The sequence below is a fragment of the Microcebus murinus genome, chromosome 14, assembly GCF_040939455.1.
Source record: "Microcebus murinus isolate Inina chromosome 14, M.murinus_Inina_mat1.0, whole genome shotgun sequence".
Classification (NCBI taxonomy): Eukaryota; Metazoa; Chordata; class Mammalia; order Primates; family Cheirogaleidae; genus Microcebus; species Microcebus murinus.
The window spans coordinates 81,402,783-81,408,782 of record NC_134117.1 but is presented as its reverse complement, the minus strand read 5'-3'; the positions used below and the strand labels follow the sequence as shown (position 1 = coordinate 81,408,782).

The window sequence follows — 6,000 nt, the reverse complement described above, 5'->3', positions numbered from 1 at the left end:
ATCGCAAAGACGTGGAAGCGACCCGAGTGCCCATCCATCCAGGAGTGCATTAATAAAATGTGGCGCGTGGACACCACGGAGTGCCATTCGGCTGTGAGGAGCAGCGGTGAGAGGGCGCCTCTCGTGTTCTCCTGGCCAGAGCTGGAACCCGTTCCAGTAAGCCAGGTATCCCAAGAATGGACACACGAGCACCACGTGAGCGCGCTCACCAGCAAATTGGTACGAACGGATGGACACCTAAGTGGACGGAGAGGAATCACCTTCATCGGGTGGGTGTCGGGCGGGTGGGGGGAGGCGATGGGCATCCACATCCATTAGGAATGGGGTGGGTGCGCACCGACTGGGGGATGGGCGCACTTGAAGCTCTGACCCCAGGGGGGAGGCTTGGAGAGGGCAACTGTACCCGACCTTAACACTGGTACCCCCACAATACGCTGGAACAACATGAGAGGTATATGAATGAGAACACAGGGGGGAGGGGTGCACGGGCAACACATGTCACCTGAATACTTGTACTCCCATCATCTGCTTGAAAAGAGAGAGAAAAGAAAATGCAATCATAGAGGTAAGAGACACTTTTTAAAAATCATGAATCCGAAGAGAAAAGTAAAAGGAGGCCTGTGGAGCAGGTCTGGGTGTGACTCCGGATCCCCCAACATCAGGTGCCACCACCAAAGATTCCTGCGTGGAGCCCATAGAACCCCCAAAAGCAACGGGACGAGTTCTGGTCACATACTCCCTCAAAATGACATCCTGGCCTTCTTCTGGAACTCCCTCCCCTCTCAGACTCTCAAGGTTTTCTCCAGCGTGTCTGTTCCCACAGAGCAGACCTTTGGTCTGAGACCTGACAGTGCAGATGCCACGCATGCTGCCGCGTGGCGGCGGTGTCGCGGCTTGGGACAAGAGGAGGCCCCACGGTGCGGGCTGAGGCGCCAGGCAGCGCGGCGGGCGCTGAGGGTTGGGGTCACCCCCACCCCGGGCCGCCGCCGCGCTCCCAGAAAGGGGACAGAACAAGAGGCAAAAAAAAAAAAAAAAAAAAAGAAGCAGCCTGTGGCCCCCGGTATTCCCAGGCAGTCTCCCATCCAAGTACTGACCGGGCCCGACCCTGCTTAGCTTCCGAGACCAGACGAGATCGGGGGCGTTCAGGGTGGTGTGGCCCTAGACGGCGGCGGAGGGCGCCCCTGCCCCGCTCAAGAAGCCGAGCCTCTCTGAGCTTTCCCGCCGCCGCCGCCGCCGCCGCCGCCGCCGCCGCCGCCTCCCGCCCCAGGCCCCGCGCCGGGCCGGGCCTGTTGAGTTCGCCGGCCGGGTCCCGTGGGCTCCCAGGGACGGGGGTGATGGGCGGGGCGGGGCGGGGGGCTGTCTCTCTATACACACACACACACACTCACACTCACTCACACTCACACAAGATGCGCCTCCACGGCTGGACTCGCCAAGGTGGAGCCCTCCCAGCCCCCCTCGTCTCCTCGCCCGGCCTCCTTCACCTACCCGCTGCCCACCCCCAGCGCGTCGCCGCCGCTGACGCTGACTGCGCACGCGCGCGCCCTTTGACCCCAGCCAGGGGCCGCCCTCCCCCACAACCCCTTTCAGCTGTGCCCCCCCTCGCCCTGTGGGTGGGCTGCCGCCTATTCCCCCGGGCCAGGGCTGGGGCACAGCGCAAGGGGGAGGGGAGCCAGTGTATGGGGCGTCTCTCTCTGGGGATGTGTCCCATGGGTGGGGTGGGGTGGCGTGGTTTGTGGGGCGCTGAAGAAATCAGTCCCCTCCATCTCCTACCTCTGGAAAACGCCCAAGCCCGTGGAGAACCGCCGGCACCGCTTCGTGGGGGCCGGGACCCTCCTCTGTGTCCTCCTGTGGCCCGGTCCAAGGGGCCTGGGCCTGGCCGGGGCTGCATTGGACCCCGACCACCCTGGCGTGTGGACTCGCTAAAAATCGGCCATTAGATATTGGATTCCAGCTTCATTGAGGTCATTTCACTAATGAGTGCACCGGAAAGAGTTTCCTAATCCATCTGTGAGGGTGGCAACTGAAAGAGAATTTGAAAGCTGACAGAATAGGCGAGGGAAGGCATAGGAGATTTCCACACCCAGCAAGGAAGCCTTTCCCGAAATGGAAGAAAGAAACGAGCAAACAGAGACACCGGTAGCCCGCCCGGAAAAGAGTCTGCCCCCGAGAGAAAGCACCCTGACCAGGTTCACCCGTGGGTGGGTGGCGAGCTAGCGGCGTTCAGAAGAGCGAGGCCCGCAGTCTGTGCGGAAGACACCTGCACTCGGGTGTGTGTGGCGGCCCGATTCACAAGCAGCTCTAGATGTTAAACCAAGGAGAAGCCAGGGAGTTCCCAAGGCCCCAGGTGTCCTCAGCCCACGACTGGCTGCTGTGGGAATGCGAAGCCCGGCTCCTTGTCTCAGAGCGGGGTTCCCAGGAGGATCAGGCTGAAGCTGGGACTTGGCCTCAAAGTGTCCCCTCGCATGGCCACCCCCTTCCCCTTCCTGCTCCTCTACTCCTGGTGCCCCTCCATCCAGGGGCCAGACCTTAAAGAGTCACCGCAAGAGAATCCTGGTCCCAAAGGAGCCTTCTGGGGGACCGGTGCTGAGAGAGGTTGTGGGCATGGCCCGCTGGGGCTCTGCCCGACCCAGGGCTGAGAGATGCCACCTCCCAGCTCTGGGTCCCTGCAGGAAGTGTTGGCAAGCACAGGGCCAGTCCCCCAAAGGCCCAGGTGCAGGGAGCCCAGGCCAAGCAGCCTGTGGAAGAAGCCACTTGCCGTGCCACCCCGGGAACAGGACTGCAGGCCCCGGCCCTTCCCACCTCCTCCTCCTCCTCCTCCTCCCCCCCCCCGCGCCCCCCCCCCCCCGGACATGGCACAGGGCTCAGAGACACCTCAGACTCTTGCTACCCAAGGTGCGAAGGGCATCAGTTGCTCCTCCAACCCCCCCCCCCGCCCAGCAGACCACGTTGTCCAGCCAGCCCCCGGGCCTCCCTGGGGTGCCCAGCACAAAAGTGCAGACACCCACCGGACCCTCAGTCTCAGCTTTCGGATGTTTTTGCCACTCTAAGGACCCGCAGGCCCGCTGGGCCTTCGGGCAGGACAGAGAGCCCCGGGATCCGACGTGGAGAGCTGCGTGTACGTACGTCCCCATCAGGAGGCGGTCCCCACCTCCGCGGCTCTCCCCTCGCGGGGAGCGGCAGCCCCAGCCGGCAGCCGCAGGGCCTCAGGGAAGACACCAGGCTGGGCCCCCCGCGGCACAGCGGGGGCACGTCCCCCGCACTCGACTTAGGGAAGGCTGCTGGAGACTGCTGCGGCCACCCTGCTGCCGGGTTTCTGGAGGGCTTCCTGGAAGCAGCCTCCACACCAAGCCCTTGGAAGGCCCAGGCGACGGAGGAGCCGGTCAGGCAGGGGCCGAGGACGGTGAGAGGCCGGGCGGGAAGGAGCATGTCAGGCAGGGGCAGAGGACGGTGACAGGCCGGGCGGGGAGGAGCCGGTCAGGCGGGGGCCCAGGACAGTGACGGGCCTGGCCGGGGAGGAGTGCGTCAGGCAGGGGCAGAGGAGACGGGCTGGGTAAGGGGTAGGGTGACAGTTAGGGCACAATTCACAATCGCAAAGACGTGGAAGCGACCCGAGTGCCCATCCATCCAGGAGTGCATTAATAAAATGTGGCGCGTGGACACCACGGAGTGCCATTCGGCTGTGAGGAGCAGCGGTGAGAGGGCGCCTCTCGTGTTCTCCTGGCCAGAGCTGGAACCCGTTCCAGTAAGCCAGGTATCCCAAGAATGGACACACGAGCACCACGTGAGCGCGCTCACCAGCAAATTGGTACGAACGGATGGACACCTAAGTGGACGGAGAGGAATCACCTTCATCGGGTGGGTGTCGGGCGGGTGGGGGGAGGCGATGGGCATCCACATCCATTAGGAATGGGGTGGGTGCGCACCGACTGGGGGATGGGCGCACTTGAAGCTCTGACCCCAGGGGGGAGGCTTGGAGAGGGCAACTGTACCCGACCTTAACACTGGTACCCCCACAATACGCTGGAACAACATGAGAGGTATATGAATGAGAACACAGGGGGGAGGGGTGCACGGGCAACACATGTCACCTGAATACTTGTACTCCCATCATCTGCTTGAAAAGAGAGAGAAAAGAAAATGCAATCATAGAGGTAAGAGACACTTTTTAAAAATCATGAATCCGAAGAGAAAAGTAAAAGGAGGCCTGTGGAGCAGGTCTGGGTGTGACTCCGGATCCCCCAACATCAGGTGCCACCACCAAAGATTCCTGCGTGGAGCCCATAGAACCCCCAAAAGCAACGGGACGAGTTCTGGTCACATACTCCCTCAAAATGACATCCTGGCCTTCTTCTGGAACTCCCTCCCCTCTCAGACTCTCAAGGTTTTCTCCAGCGTGTCTGTTCCCACAGAGCAGACCTTTGGTCTGAGACCTGACAGTGCAGATGCCACGCATGCTGCCGCGTGGCGGCGGTGTCGCGGCTTGGGACAAGAGGAGGCCCCACGGTGCGGGCTGAGGCGCCAGGCAGCGCGGCGGGCGCTGAGGGTTGGGGTCACCCCCACCCCGGGCCGCCGCCGCGCTCCCAGAAAGGGGACAGAACAAGAGGCAAAAAAAAAAAAAAAAAAAAAGAAGCAGCCTGTGGCCCCCGGTATTCCCAGGCAGTCTCCCATCCAAGTACTGACCGGGCCCGACCCTGCTTAGCTTCCGAGACCAGACGAGATCGGGGGCGTTCAGGGTGGTGTGGCCCTAGACGGCGGCGGAGGGCGCCCCTGCCCCGCTCAAGAAGCCGAGCCTCTCTGCGCTTTCCCGCCGCCGCCGCCGCCGCCGCCGCCGCCGCCGCCGCCGCCGCCTCCCGCCCCAGGCCCCGCGCCGGGCCGGGCCTGTTGAGTTCGCCGGCCGGGTCCCGTGGGCTCCCAGGGACGGGGGTGATGGGCGGGGCGGGGCGGGGGGCTGTCTCTCTATACACACACACACACACTCACACTCACTCACACTCACACAAGATGCGCCTCCACGGCTGGACTCGCCAAGGTGGAGCCCTCCCAGCCCCCCTCGTCTCCTCGCCCGGCCTCCTTCACCTACCCGCTGCCCACCCCCAGCGCGTCGCCGCCGCTGACGCTGACTGCGCACGCGCGCGCCCTTTGACCCCAGCCAGGGGCCGCCCTCCCCCACAACCCCTTTCAGCTGTGCCCCCCCTCGCCCTGTGGGTGGGCTGCCGCCTATTCCCCCGGGCCAGGGCTGGGGCACAGCGCAAGGGGGAGGGGAGCCAGTGTATGGGGCGTCTCTCTCTGGGGATGTGTCCCATGGGTGGGGTGGGGTGGCGTGGTTTGTGGGGCGCTGAAGAAATCAGTCCCCTCCATCTCCTACCTCTGGAAAACGCCCAAGCCCGTGGAGAACCGCCGGCACCGCTTCGTGGGGGCCGGGACCCTCCTCTGTGTCCTCCTGTGGCCCGGTCCAAGGGGCCTGGGCCTGGCCGGGGCTGCATTGGACCCCGACCACCCTGGCGTGTGGACTCGCTAAAAATCGGCCATTAGATATTGGATTCCAGCTTCATTGAGGTCATTTCACTAATGAGTGCACCGGAAAGAGTTTCCTAATCCATCTGTGAGGGTGGCAACTGAAAGAGAATTTGAAAGCTGACAGAATAGGCGAGGGAAGGCATAGGAGATTTCCACACCCAGCAAGGAAGCCTTTCCCGAAATGGAAGAAAGAAACGAGCAAACAGAGACACCGGTAGCCCGCCCGGAAAAGAGTCTGCCCCCGAGAGAAAGCACCCTGACCAGGTTCACCCGTGGGTGGGTGGCGAGCTAGCGGCGTTCAGAAGAGCGAGGCCCGCAGTCTGTGCGGAAGACACCTGCACTCGGGTGTGTGTGGCGGCCCGATTCACAAGCAGCTCTAGATGTTAAACCAAGGAGAAGCCAGGGAGTTCCCAAGGCCCCAGGTGTCCTCAGCCCACGACTGGCTGCTGTGGGAATGCGAAGCCCGGCTCCTTGTCTCAG

General features: G+C 63.3%; 2 pseudogenes; both read right to left on the bottom strand.

The window, feature by feature from the left end:
- Nucleotides 1–1,045: 1,045 nt before the first annotated feature.
- Nucleotides 1,046–1,164, bottom strand: LOC142876095 (uncharacterized; annotated as a pseudogene).
- A 3,470-nt stretch (nt 1,165–4,634) lies between these two features.
- LOC142876094 (uncharacterized) lies at nt 4,635–4,753 on the bottom strand (annotated as a pseudogene).
- Between the last annotated feature and the right edge of the window lie 1,247 nt (nt 4,754–6,000).